We start from the raw sequence: 15766 nt of genomic DNA on the forward strand, positions 1-15766 counted from the left end.
GGTCTACTGAGATTTTGACTAAAGGCCGGTTAGGTGCGCGGGTGACGCCGTAAAGAAAGATGGTTTCACAATAGCTCAGTGACGGTGAGTCAAGTGTGAGCGATGCAGAGCAGGGTGCCACAAGACAGAATGCAACATGCACAGAGAACGTGTGACCCCAAAATTATCAGTATTATTATAACGCCATTTATTCCATGGCTCTTTATAAATGCTATGGGAAACGGCACATCTTCCTCACTACTCAGATGTGCAGAAATAATACTGTGCACAGATAATACCACCATACATGACACATGAATAATGCCGCCATACAGTGCACAGATAATACCGCCATACATGACACATGAATAATGCCGCCATACTGTGCACACCAGGGCCGGGACTAAAATTCAGCCCTGGCATTTGAAGTTACACAGGGCCACTAGTCACATGGTGACTATATAATATCTTTGTACACTTGTAGGTTACAAGAAGTGAGAGGAGATTAACACGACTATATAACATGTAGTCAGAGCTGTGCCCAGTATTTCAGCTCAGTCCTATTTATTGCTTTTAGGTACAGTACTCCTCCCAAAGCTCTTTCCCCTGTTGTACGCACAGTGACAGAATTCCTGGCAGAACTGCTATCCATTGGGCAACCAGACCCCCTGGACACAGCCGCCCCTATCATACCTCCCAACTTTTGAAGTTGGAAATTTTAGGCCACACCCATTTCGCAACTAGTCACACCCATATCCTCGCCTAATCGCACCCATTTAGCACTGCTGATCACACTGACTGGTACCCGAGGGCACAGTGACTGGCACTAAGGAAGAGAGAAAGAAAAAAGAGAAAGAAAGAACAGAGAGAGACAGAGAAAGAACAGCAGAGAAAGAAAGAAGTAAAGAAAAGAAAGAACAGAGAGAAAGAGAGGAAAGAAAAAGAAAGAAAGAGGGGAAGAAAGAACAGAGAGAGAGAAAGAAAGAACAGAGAAAGAAAGGAAAAAGAGAGAAAGAAATAAAGAAATATTCTATAAAGATACTATAGCAGCCCGGCTCCCATTGTAGTGCCCACCTGAGCCTCCCGGTGCAGGACATATCATGATCCGCTCACATGGCCGGCATCCCCGATTCCAAGGTGATCCTGCTGTCTGCGCTGTCAGAGGAGGACACGGTGATGGATCTGAAGCATTCCTGGTTCCGTCACAATCTCCTCAAGAAATTATCTCATTTCCGGTCAGCTTCCAGCACATCACTTAAGGTGGAACGTCGTCATGTGTGTGTTTTAAAATGCTCCTCGGGGCTCTGCCGTGTACTCCTGTGTCCGTGGGAAAAGCCCGCTTTGTATGCTTCCTACACACTTAGCTCCGCTCCGTACATCCCGTACACATATGGCTCCACTCCGTACACGTCGTACACACACGGCTCCGCTCCGTACACCTCGTACACGCACGGCTCCGCTCCGTACACCTCGTACACACACGGCTCCGCTCCGTACACCTCGTACACACGCGGCTCCGCTCCGTACACCTCGTACACCCACGGCTCCGCTCCGTACATCCCGTACACACGCGGCTCCGCTCCGTACACCTCGTACACGCACGGCTCCGCTCCGTACACCTCGTACACACACGGCTCCGCTCCGTACACCTCGTACACACACGACTCCGCTCCTTACACCTCGTACACACACGGCTCCGCTCCGTACACCTCGTACACACACGGCTCCGCTCCGTACACACACGGCTCCGCTCCGCACACCTCGTACACACGCGGCTCCGCTCCGTACACCTCGTACACACACGGCTCCGCTCCGTACACACACGGCTCCGCTCCGTACACACACATGGCTCCACTCCGTACACCTCGTACACACGCTGCTCCGCTCCGTACACCTCGTACACACACGGCTCCGCTCCGTACACCTCGTACACACACGGCTCCGCTCCGTACACCTCGTACACACACGGCTCCGCTCCGTACACCTCGTACACACACGGCTCCGCTCCGTACACCTCGTACACACACGGCTCCGCTCCGTACACCTCGTACACACACGGCTCCGCTCCGCACACCTCGTACACACACACGGCTCCGCTCCGTACACCTCGTACACACGGCTCCGCTCCGTACACCTCGTACACGCGCGGCTCCGCTCCGTACACCTCGTACACACACTGCTCCGCTCCGTACACCTCGTACACACGCGACTCCGCTCCGTACACCTCGTACACACACGGCTCCGCTCCGTACACCTCGTACACACACGGCTCCGCTCCGTACACCTCGTACACACACGGCTCCGCTCCGTACACCTCGTACACACACGGCTCCGCTCCGCACACCTCGTACACACACGGCTCCGCTCCGCACACCTCGTACACACACGGCTCCGCTCCGTACACACACGGCTCCGCTCCGTACACATGCGGCTCCGCTCCGTACACCTCGTACGCACACGGCTCCGCTCCGTACGCACACGGCTCCGCTCCGTACACCTCGTACATGTTAAGGGCTGGCGGAACACACCAAATAATAAGATGGTGTTAAGGTGCGTTCGCAGTCCGAGGTCCACCGTGCAGAGGTGTTAACTGCTGCTCGGTAATGGCGGACGCGATATGGCGGTGCAATAACGGCACACACGGGGTTAACCTCACCTAAGGTGTACCGAGGCGAACTCTTATGACTTAGAGCCGCACTACCGCAAATAATAGATGCCGTAGCCTGTTTTCGCTCACAGAGCTCGGCAGAGTAAGCGCTAGCGTAACGTCACAGGACTCAGCCCTTAGACAGCAGGACTGAAGTCCCTCTAGACCGCTAGCGCCCGGCACCGCGACTGCGATACCAACAGGGATCAAATAAATGGCGTGAGCAAGTGTGCAGACGGCCGGTATGCACTGTGGCCTACAGGCTAGCCACTAGCAGGCGCTGACTCAGTCTCTAAACCCTAACAACAGACGTATCAAAGGGTAGGGGTTTCATAATGAGTCAGACACCAGATACATGCATCCATCATCATACACACCAAACTATTTGAGTCTATCTTAGCGCATGGCCGAGCGGCCATGCAAACCTTTTATAGCCGCAGGCGTCCGTGATCCTCCTTGCTTCTCGGATGGGCCAATCCGAACACGAGCAGGACCTGAGCACATGACCTTTGATCTCCAATGGGAGATCACTCTGCAGGCATGCTCAGTGGCCCGACATGAGGACTTAGTCCCTGGAGGATCTTGCTGCTGAGCAGCATGCATTGCCAAAGCTGAACCAGGGGTGGCAGCAGCAAGCAAACCCACGGAGCTGGTCTGGACAGAGCGCCGGGACCGACAAGTTTGCTGAGCAAGCTCCTCTGCGGCTGGGGAGGAATGGGAGACCGTCGGAGGCAAGGCTCGGGATTCCCGCTGTGCAGCGCTGGAAATCCGACGCCTAACATTACCCCCCCCCCTCCTCTCTGAGCCTCACTCTGCAATGAGAAGAGGAGCATGGATATTCTCCACCGGCTCCCAGGTCCGGGCCTCTGGACCATGACCCTTCCAATCCACCAAGTAAAACTTTGCCCCGCATTACCTTGCATCCCATGATGGCATTGACCTCAAACTCGTCAGACGACAGATCTGATGTTCTGGCAGCTGGCTCAGAAAACCGGGACATGTGAACTGGCTTGAGGAGAGACACATGAAACGTGTCCGAGATAGCCAAGTGTGGTGGAAGGGCTAGACGGTAGACCACAGGATTAATCTGCTCGAGGACCTTGAAAGGACCGATGTAGCGTGGTGCGAACTTAGCGGATTCCACCCGCAGCCTGATGTTACGGGCAGAGAGCCACACTAAGTCGCCAGGGGCAAAGGTCAGAGCAGGGCGCCGGCAGGTATCAGCGGAGGACCTCATTCTCTCCTTGGAGGCCCGGATAGCATCCTGCGTGCGGTCCCAAATGTCACGTGCCTCCACCGCCCAGTCTGCCACCCTAGAGTCGGTGGTTGACATGGGCACGGGGACGCGCGGATGCTGACCGTAATTTAAGAGAAATGGGGTCTGACCGGTGGAGTCGGCTACCGCGTTGTTCAAGGCGAACTCCGCCCACGGCAGTAAGGACGCCCAATCATCCTGCCGAGACAAAATGTCGCAGATATGTCACCAGGGTCTGGTTGGCTCTCTCCACCAACCCATTCGTCTCGGGATGATAGGCCGAAGAGAGATTTAGCTCAATGCTGAGCAGAGAACAGAGCTCTCTCCAGAACCGAGAAGCAAACTGGGGACCCCGGTCGCTGACAATCTTATCCGGCATGTCGTGTAGGCGGAAAACATGTTTAATGAACAATGCCGCTAGGCCTCGTGCCGACGGTAGCCGAGAGAGTGGTACTAGGTGCACCATCTTGGAGAAATGATCGGTGATCACCCAGATGACGGTGCTGCCACTGGACTTGGGCAGACCCACCACAAAGTCCATACCAACCATCTCCCAGGGCCTGTCCGCAACCGGCAGAGTAACCCAGCGGGCTGCTGCCGAGAGGGCCGATTCTGGGCGCAAGAGACGCACGCCTGAATATAGTCCTTGACGTCACGGGCCATATGTGGCCACCAGTACGTCCTCGCCAGTAGTTCAGTGGTCCGTTTGATCCCGAAATGACCTCCCACTCTGGACGAATGAGCCTACGAGAAGGACCTCCGGTCGCAGATGGACAGCGACAAAAGTCTTGCCCGGAGGTACAGACTCAAGAGCAACCGGAGCCACGGTCCTCAGGCTCTCCGATGGGACTATCAGTCAAGGCTCCTCCTCCTCCTCTGATGACACCACAGAGCGAGAAAGAGCATCGGCTCGGACGTTCTTCTCCCCGGAGAGAAAATGTAGTGTGAAATGGAACCGGGAGAAGAACAGGGACCATCTGGCCTGACGAGAATTCAGCCGCTGAGCCGTCTGCAAATAGACCAAATTTTTGTGATCGGTGAACACCTGGAAAGGATGGCGAGCCCCCTCCAGGAGATGTCTCCATTCTGAGAAGGCCAGCTTCATTGCTAGCAACTCCCTGTCCCCGATGGAATAATTCCTCTCCGCCGGTGTGAAGGTCTTGGAGAAGAAGAAGCATGGGTGCTTCCGACCTTGCGAGTCCTTCTGGAAAAGGACCGCCCCAGCACCGACGGAGGAGGCATCCACTTCTAGAATGAATGGCTTATCTACATCAGGGCGATGTAGGATGGGAGCGCTAGCAAAATGGGACTTAATGGAGGCGAAAGCCTTGGAGACAGTCTCCGACCACAGTTTGGGGTTCGCACCCTTCTTGGTGAGGGCTACCACGGGTGCAACCAAAGTTGAGAAATGGGGAATGAATTGGCGATAGTAATTTATGAACCCCATAAAGCGCTGCACCGCTTTGAGAGAATGGGGTTCCTGCCAATCCATCACCGCCTGTAGCTTGGCAGGATCCATGGCCAAACCCTGGGCTGAGATGATGTAACCCAGGAAAGGCAAGGACTCCTGCTCAAACACACATTTCTCCAATTTGGCATAGAGGGAGTTGGCCCGCAGGAGATCGAAAACTTTGCGAACATCTCTCCGGTGGGAGTCAATATCTGGAGAAAAAATAAGAATATCATCCAGATAGACTACTACCGAGGTGGTAAGCATATCCCGGAAGATATCGTTCACAAAATCTTGGAAGACGGCTGGGGCGTTACATAGCCCGAAGGGCATCACCAGATACTCATAGTGCCCATCTCTGGTGTTAAATGCCGTCTTCCATTCGTCCCCATCACGGATGCGAATCAGGTTATAGGCTCCCCGCAGATCAAGCTTAGTAAACACTCTCGCTCCCCGTAGCCTATCAAATAGTTCCGATATCAGGGGCAGAGGATACTTGTTCTTAACGGTTATGGCGTTAAGTCCCCTGTAATCGATGCACGGACGTAATTCCCCATTCTTCTTTTGGACAAAGAAGAATCCCGCTCCCGCTGGGGACACCGACTTCCTAATGAATCCCCTTGCCAGATTCTCCCTGATATACTGCGACATGGCCTCTGTCTCTGGGAGAGATAGGGGGTATACTCGACCCCGGGGAGGCTCAGCGCCGGGCAAGAGGTCAATAGGACAGTCGTAAGGGCGGTGCGGCGGAAGGATCTCCGCCGCCTTCTTGGAGAAAACGTCTGCATACTGCCGATATGGCTTGGGAAGCGAGGAGAGATCTGCAGGAACCTCAGAGGTAGCGACCTGAATGCAGTCCCTCAGACAACTACCCTCGCAGGACTTACTCCAAGCGAGGATTTTCCCCGAGGACCAGTCTATGTGGGGAGAGTGGGCCCGTAACCAGGGAACCCCTAGGAGGACCTGGTCGATACCTTCTGGCATCACAAGGAGAGACAGCATCTACTGATGAGACGGAGACAGTGAGAGTCTCAGTGGAGCCGTTTGGTGGGTGATTAGGGACGGGAGTGTCGCCCCATTCACCACCCTAATGGTAACTGGCTGAGGTAGCAAGACCAGAGGGACAGCGTGTTGTTGAGCGAAGGCAGATGACATAAAGTTGCCCTCCACTCCAGAGTCCACGCAAACCTCCACCATCAGAGTGGAAGACTCAAACTCTAACGCCCCTTTAAACAGGAGCTTGGAGGAGAAATTAGCTGTGTCTAGTAGACCCCCTCCGATAACCACTAGACGGGGACGTTTCCCGGCCGCTGTGGGCACAGATTAGCGTGGTGCCCAGTCTGCCGACAACGGAAGCAGACTGGGGGTACCCGCACGGACCGGACCCTGGACCCAGAGCGGGACACCTCCATGGCCTCTGGAGGCTCAGGCGGTGGGCCGAGGGGTTCCAGCGGTCTGGCAAAATTTGGAGCCAACCTATAGCGTTGGCGGGACCTGGAGCGCTCCAACCCTCGCTCAGTGAAGCGAACGTCAATCCGGGTGGAGACTGTAATGAGCTCCTCTAGGGTGGTAGGCACCTCCCTGGTGGCCAGGGCGTCCTTGACATGATCAGCCAGGCCTCTCCAGAATATGGGTATGAGCACCTTATCTGGCCACTCCAGCTCAGAGACCAGAGTTCTGAAGAGGATGGCATACTGGCTGACCAAAGACGAACCCTGAGTTAGCTCCAGCAACTGGAGTGCCGTGTCATGTGTGACCTGAGGTCCCAGGAACACCTGTTTCAGAGCGACCAAGAAGTGGGTGGCACTCTGTACCAGGGGATCCCCACGCTCCCACAGTGGAGTGGCCCATTCCAAGGCCCTGCCCGACAGGAGGGAGATGATAAATCCCACCTTGGCCCGCTCAGAGGAAAATCGTGTAGCCAGCAGCTCTAGGTGAATGGAGCACTGACTCACGAAACCCCTACACGAAGCACTATCCCCTTAGAACTTCTCGGGCAGCGGGAGGCGGGACAAGGTCGGGGCAGGACTGGCCGTGGAGACACGAGCGACAGCCTCTGTAGCTGCCTGAACGGCGACCGAGGTAACATCCGCAGCTGAGGTGGAACGCTCTAGCGCTGCCAACCTACCCTCCAGCTGCTGGATGTACCTATGCAGTCGTTGTTCATCCGCCATTATCGGCCAGACCCTGGCGCTAAGATAATGTTAAGGGCTGGCGGAGCACACCAAATAATAAGATGGTGTTAAGGTGCGTTCGCAGCCCGAGGTCCACCGTGCAGAGGTGTTAACTGCTGCTCGGTAATGGCGGACGCGATATGGCGGTGCAATAACGGCACACACGGGGTTAACCTCACCCAAGGTGTACCGAGGCGAACTCTTATGACTTAGAGCCGCACTACCGCAAATAATAGATGCCGTAGCCTGTTTTCGCTCACAGAGCTCGGCAGAGTAAGCGCTAGCGTAACGTCACAGGACTCAGCCCTTAGACAGCAGGACTGAAGTCCCTCTAGACCGCTAGCGCCCGGCACCGCGACTGCGATACCAACAGGGATCAAATAAATGGCGTGAGCAAGTGTGCAGACGGCCGGTATGCACTGTGGCCTACAGGCTAGCCACTAGCAGGCGCTGACTCAGTCTCTAAACCCTAACAACAGACGTATCAAAGGGTAGGGGTTTCATAATGAGTCAGACACCAGATACATGCATCCATCATCATACACACCAAACTATTTGAGTGTATCTTAGCGCATGGCCGAGCGGCCATGCGAACCTTTTATAGCCGCAGGCGTCCGTGATCCTCCTTGCTTCTCGGATGGGCCAATCCGAACACGAGCAGGACCTGAGCACATGACCTTTGATCTCCAATGGGAGATCACTCCACAGGCATGCTCAGTGGCCCGACATGAGGACTTAGTCCCTGGAGGATCTTGCTGCTGAGCAGCATGCATTGCCAAAGCTGAACCAGGGGTGGCAGCAGCAAGCAAACCCACGGAGCTGGTCTGGACAGAGCGCCGGGACCGACGAGTTTGCTGAGCAAGCTCCGCTGGGGAGGAATGGGAGACCGTCGGAGGCAAGGCTCGAGATTCCCGCTGTGCAGCGCCGGAAATCCGACGCCTAACAGTACACACACGGCTCCGCTCCGTACACCTCGTACACACACGGCTCCGCTCCATACACCTCGCACACACACGGCTCTGCTCCGTATACCTCGTACACAAACGGCTCCGCTCCGTACACCTCGTACACACACGGCTCCGCACACCTCTTACACACACGGCTCCGTACACCTCTTACACACACGGCTCCGTACACCTCTTACACACACGGCTCAGTACACCTCATACACGCGGCTCCGCTCCGTACACCCACGGCTCCGCTCCGTACACACACGGCTCCGCTCCGTACACCTCGTACACACACGGCTCCGCTCCGTACACCTCATACGCACGCGGCTCCACTCTGTACACCTCGTACACACGCGGCTCCGCTCTGTACACCTCGTACACACACATGGCTCCGCTCCGTACACCTCGTACACACGCGGCTCCGCTCCGTACACCTCGTACACACGCGGCTCCGCTCCGTACACCTCGTACACACGCGGCTCCGCTCCGTACACACACATGGCTCCACTCCGTACACCTCGTACGCACACGGCTCCACTCTGTACACCTCGTACACACAGCCCTGCTACATCTACCCTGTAAACCCCTCCTGACCCCACACATACTTACCTGTTATGAATGAGTCACCGTAGGAGGCAAAAGCAGAAATACAAGCTAAGTCCAGAAAACCAGAGAAGTTGGCAACTATCAGATTGCAGACCCTTGAACCTATCAACACAACTAGCAGTAGCCGTGTGGGGTTCCTACGATGCCCTAGACCCCTCGATCACAGCTGGAGAATTAAATAGGCCTAAAGAAAGAAAGGGGAAATCTAAACTGCTCCAGAGCAGACCCCAAAGCAATAGGCAGCCCCCAACATATAATGACGGTGAAGCAAGATGAAAACACTAACACAGACAGAAAGATAGACTGAGCAAAGACGGGGCCCAAAACTACCTAGATAGGAAAGGACAGGAAGGCTGCTGTCTGCAATCTGCCAAAACCCTATCAAAGACATAAGCCAACAAGCTGATATGAAAAAGGCCCTGAAGCAGCTAGGCTTCAAAAACTAAATCAGCACTCAGGTAATTTCAGAAGACAGAGCTAAAGGAATTCAGCACACCCCAACAGGGAATGGCAGAAATCCAGAAAAACAAAGCAAAACAAAGTCAAAGCACCAAAGCAAAAGGCCGAGCAGCAAACTTAGCTTTAGAGGAGCAGGAATTCAGACTGGTCTCCAAGGATCCCACAGAGAAATCACCCGCAGGGCAGAAGGGCGTCGGCAGCCTTATATCCAGTCAGTAACTCCACTCAGCCAGTCATCATCATCAGCCTCAGATGTTTGATAATCAGGCTCACTACCTTTCTCTACCAGAAGAGGGAGTTCCTCGGGCCTCAGTAATGAAGGGGAAAATTAACTTACAACAGTACCTCCCCCTTGAGGAGGGGTCACCGAACCCTCAACTACGCCACCAGGGCGATCAGGGTGAGCCCGATGAAAGGCACGCACCAATCTTTTGGCATGAATATCAGAGGCAGAGACCCAGGAATTATCCTCCTGACCATAACCCTTCCACTTAACCAAATACTGGAGTCTCCATCTAGCCAGACGGGAATCCAGAATTTTCTCTAACTCATATTCCAAGTTACCTTCAACCAATACAGGGTCTGGAGGTGCCACCCCCGGAACAACAGGTTCAACAAACCTCTTCAACAAGGACTTATGGAACACATTATGGATCTTAAATGTGACAGGAAGAGCCAAACGAAAAGAGACCGGATTAATAATCTCCACAATCTTGTAAGGTCCAATAAATCTAGGCTTAAACTTAGGAGAAGCCACCTTCATAGCAATATTTTTTGATGATAACCACACCATATCACCAACCTTAAACTGGGGACCAATGGTCCTATGTCGGTTGGAAAACCGCTGGGCCTTTTCCTGGGAGAGAGATAACTTATCCACCACTTGGTCCCAGATCTGGTGCATTCTCTCCACCACAGTGTCAACACCTGGGCAGGCAGAAGGCTCCACCTGCCCTGAAGAAAATCGAGGATGAAACCCAAAGTTACAAAAAAAAGGTGACATCAAAGTGGCAGAACTAGCTCTATTATTTAAAGCAAATTCGGCCAAGGGCAAAAATGAAACCCAATCATCCTGATCAGCAGAAATAAAACATCTCAAATATGACTCCAAGGTCTGGTTTGTTCTCTCTGTCTGCCCATTGGTCTGAGGGTGAAAAGCAGAGGAGAAGGACAACTGAATTCCCAGCCTGGAACAGAAAGTTCTCCAAAATCTAGTCACAAACAGCACTCCTCTGTCAGATACAATGTTCTCAGGAATCCCGTGCAAACGAACCACCTGTTGTAAAAACAGGGGCACCAACTCAGAGGAAGACGGCAACTTAGGGAGTGCTACAAGATGAACCATCTTAGAGAACCTATCACAAATCACCCAAATAACAGTCTTCCTTTGAGAGACAGGCATATCAGAGATGAAATCCATTGAAATATGGGTCCATGGCTTCTTGGGGACAGGCAAAGGCATCAACAACCCACTGGAGCGAGAACACGATTTAGACCGGGAGCACGTCCCACAGGACTGCACAAAATTCCTGACATCACGAGACAAGGAGGGCCACCAAAAAAACCCGACTCACCAGATCTCTAGTACCAAAAATACCTGGATGACCAGCCAATGCAGAGCAATGAACTTCAGACATCACTCTCTTCTTCCACTGGTCAGGAACATACAACTTTCCACTGGGACAACGCTCAGGTTTGTCCTTCTGGAACTCCCCCAGAGCACGTCTCAAATCGGGCGAGATGGCAGAGAGAACCACCCCCTCGCCTAAGATGGTAGCAGGCTTGGTCACCACAGGAGAATCAGCAAAGAAACTCCTAGAGAGGGCGTCTGCCTTGACATTCTTCGTTCCAGGAAGAAAAGAAACCACAAAATCAAAACGTGTAAAAAACAAGGCCCACCTAGCCTGTCTAGGGTTCAAGCGCTTAGCCGACTCTAGGTAAATCAAATTCTTGTGGTCAGTGAGGACCACGACTTGATGCTTAGCTCCCTCCAACCAATGTCTCCACTCCTCAAATGCCCATTTCATGGCCAACAGTTCCCTATTCCCCACATCATAGTTACGTTCAGATGGAGAGAACTTTCGGGAAAAGAAAGCACAGGGATTCATTTTAGATGTTACAGGATCCTTTTGAGACAAAACAGCTCCTGCACCAATCTCAGAAGCATCCACCTCTACCTGGAATGGAAGTGAGACATCAGGTTGCCGCAAAACCGGGGCAGAAGTGAATCTTTGCTTCAGCTCCTGAAAGGAAGAAACAGCCTCCGGAGACCAATTTAACACATCAGCACCCTTCTTAGTCAAATCAGTCAACGGCTTGGCAATACTAGAAAATTTTGCTATAAATTTCCAAATAAAAACCCAAAAACTTCTGGAGGGCCTTCAAAGAAGTGGGCTGAACCCAATCATAAATGGCCTGTACCTTGACCGCGTCCATTTCAATAGTTGACGGGGACAAAATAAATCCCAAAAAAGAAATCCTCTGTACTCCAAAAAGGCATTTAGATCCTTTGACATACAGGGAATTCTCCCTCAAGATCCGGAACACAGTCCGAATATGTTCCACATGAGAATCCCAATCGTTGGAGAAGATCAAAATATCATCCAGATAGATAATCAGAAATTTATCGACAAAATCTCAGAAAATATCGTTCATGAAACACTGGAAGACGGAAGGGGCATTAGTGAGCCCAAAAGGCATCACCAGGTACTCAAAATGTCCCTCCGGAGTATTAAACGCCGTCTTCCATTCATCCCCATGCTTAATGCGAATAAGATTATACGCCCCCCTGAGGTCAAGCTTGGTAAACCAGCAAGCACCTTTAACTCTGGAGAATAGATCAGAAATCAGGGGTAACGGATACTGATATTTAACAGTAATTTTGTTGAGGGCACGATAATCAATACAAGGTCTTAATGATCCATCCTTTTTGGCTACAAAAAAAAAACCGGCACCTAAGGGTGACGAGGATGGTCTAATATGACCCTTCTCCAACGCCTCCTTAATATAGGATCGCATAGCCTCGTGCTCGGGTACAGATAAATTGAAGAGCTGACCCTTGGGAAATTTACACCCCGAGCTCAGTTCAATTGCACAGTCATAACTCCTATGAGGAGGCAGAGACGCAGACTCATTCTCACTAAATACATCATAAAAGTCAGCCAAATAGTCAGGAACATCATGCGACTGAGGAGAGGTGGAAAACACCGGAGCCTCACTAAAGGCACACCGACAACCCCAACTCACCACAGACACAGATTTCCAATCCAAAACTGGATTATGAATTTGTAACCAGGGAAACCCCAGAACAATAGTATCATGCAGATTATGCAACACCAAAAATCTGCAATTTTCTTGATGGTCTGGGGCGACCCGCACTACCACCTGGGTCCAAAACTGAGGTTTATTTTTAGCCAAAGGAGTAGCATCAATCCCCCTCAAAGGGATAGGCGTCTGCAGAGGTGTCATCGGAAATCCACATCGTTTAGCAAAATCCAAGTCCATTAGGTTTAGGGCTGCTTCCGAATCCACAAAAGCCTTAGCGGAAAATGTGGACAGGGAGCAGATCAGAGTAATAGCCAGAAGAAACTTAGGTTGAACACCCCCAACAGAAAACGTGTGTGCAAAGCGTTTCTCTCATTTAGGACAGACAGAAATAATATGCGAGGCATCTCCACAGAAAAAACACAACTTATTACGCCTTCTGAACTCCTGACGCTGCTCTCTGGAAAAAACTCTATCACATTGCATAGGTTCAGACATTTGTTCAACAGGTGGCAACACCTCTCGTGCAGCTTTGCGTTCGCGCAAACGCCGATCAACCTGAATGGCTAATGACATAGAATCGTCAAGACCAGAGGGAACAGGAAATCCCACCATAGTATCTTTTACGGCTTCTGACAACCCCTTCCGAAAGAGAGCAGCCAAGGCACCATCATTCCAGGTAGTAAGTACTGCCCACTTTCGGAATTTTTGACAGTACAATTCTGCATAAACACGACCCTGGTTCAATGCCAGCAGGGTCTTTTCAGCCTGATCAATGGCATTAGGTTCGTCATACAACAACCCCAAGGCTTGAAAGAATGCGTTCACATTAGTCAGAATAGGATCATCTGGTTTCAAAGAAAACGCCCAATCCTGGGGATCGCCGCGCAGCAAAGAGATGACAATTTTAACCTGCTGCGCGATTCAAAAATTTAGACCGATCCCCAAAAAATACATCAGGTGTAGGAATCTTTGGTTCAGCAGCATGTGAATGAGCAAGGTAGGCGGAAATTCCCCGCACTTCCGCAGCGAGCTGCTCCACACGATCAGACAATTGCTTTATCTCCATTGAGAGGAAAAAAAATTCCCCCTACGGCCTCAGAGATATAGAGGAAAAAATATACACACACTTTTTTTTTTTTTTTTTTTTACAATTCTTTCCTGCTATTGAGTACCCTAGGATCTGCGGTATGGCGGGTGATTCTGTTATGAATGAGTCACCGTAGGAGGCAAAAGCAGAAATACAAGCTAAGTCCAGAAAACCAGAGAAGTTGGCAACTATCAGATTGCAGACCCCTGAACCTATCAACACAACTAGCAGTAGCCGTGGGGGGTTCCTACGATGCCCTAGACCCCTCGATCACAGCCAGAGAATTAAATAGGCCTAAAGAAAGAAAGGGGAAATCTAAACTGCCCCAGAGCAGACCCCAAAGCAATAGGCAGCCCCCAACATATAATGACGGTGAAGCAAGATGAAAACACTAACACAGACAGAAAGATAGACTGAGCAAAGACGGGGCCCAAAACTACCTAGATAGGAAAGGACAGGAAGGCTGCTGTCTGCAATCTGCCAAAACCCTATCAAAGACATAAGCCAACAAGCTGATATGAAAAAGGCCCTGAAGCAGCTAGGCTTCAAAAACTAAATCAGCACTCAGGTAATTTCAGAAAACAGAGCTAAAGGAATTCAGCACACCCCAGCAGGGAATGGCAGAAATCCAGAAAAACAAAGCAAAACAAAGTCAAAGCACCAAAGCAAAAGGCCGAGCAGCAAACTTAGCTTTAGAGGAGCAGGAATTCAGACTGGTCTCCAAGGATCCCACAGAGAAATCACCCGCAGGGCAGAAGGGCGTCGGCAGCCTTATATCCAGTCAGTAACTCCACTCAGCCAGTCATCATCATCAGCCTCAGGTGTTTGATAATCAGGCTCACTACCTTTCTTTACCAGAAGAGGGAGTTCCTCGGGCCTCAGTAATGAAGGGGAAAATGAACTCACAACACTTACCTCATCCAGCACCGTGACAACCAGCACTGCAGAGTCTTGCAGACACCAAGAGGCAAGGCTGAGCGCACAGGACCTGTGATGAGGTCACAGGAGGGGCGGAGTCAGGGGTCACATGATCAGGGGTCTGGACAAAGGCTCCTGATCATGTGACCCCTGACTCCTCCACTCCTGTGACCTCATCACAGGTCCTGTAAACAGAGAAGAGAGCCGGCAAGCGACGCTGTGAGTGGCTGTGGGGCGGGGGGGCGTGGCGGCTTATCTCCCTGCAGTGCGGGAGGGTTGGAAACTATAACCGCCGTGCCCGCAGAGGGCAGGAGCAACAGCCAGGCCAGTGGCCGCATCAGCTGGCAAGCGGCCAGATGATCGGGCGCTGCCGCCCGCGGCCCACATGACAGCAGCCCAGTGGGAAAATGCCCGGTTGGTTATATTACCAATCCGGGCCTGTTACACACATAAATAATACCGCCATACTATACACTTAATACCACCATACATTACACAGAAATAATGCCGCCATACTGTGCACAGATAATAATACCACCATACGTTCCACATAAATAATGCCGCCATACTGTACACAGATAATACCACCATACATTACACACATAAATAATACCACCATAGTGTACACAGATAATACCACCATACATTACACATAATAATACCGCCATACTGTGCACAGATAGTACCACCATACATTACACATAAATAATGCCGCCATACTGTACACAGATATAATACCACCATACATTACACATATAAATAATACCATCATACTGTACACAGATAATACCACCATACATTACACATAAATAATGCCACCATACTGTACACAGATAATACCACCATACAGTACACATATAAATAATACCGCCATACTGTACACAGATAATACCACCATACATTACACATAAATAATACATCCATGCTGTACACAGATAATAATACCACCATACATTACACATATAAATAATGCC

Source organism: Dendrobates tinctorius, unplaced genomic scaffold, assembly GCF_039654945.1.
Source record: "Dendrobates tinctorius isolate UK_male_01 unplaced genomic scaffold, ASM3965494v1 ptg000136l, whole genome shotgun sequence".
Classification (NCBI taxonomy): Eukaryota; Metazoa; Chordata; class Amphibia; order Anura; family Dendrobatidae; genus Dendrobates; species Dendrobates tinctorius.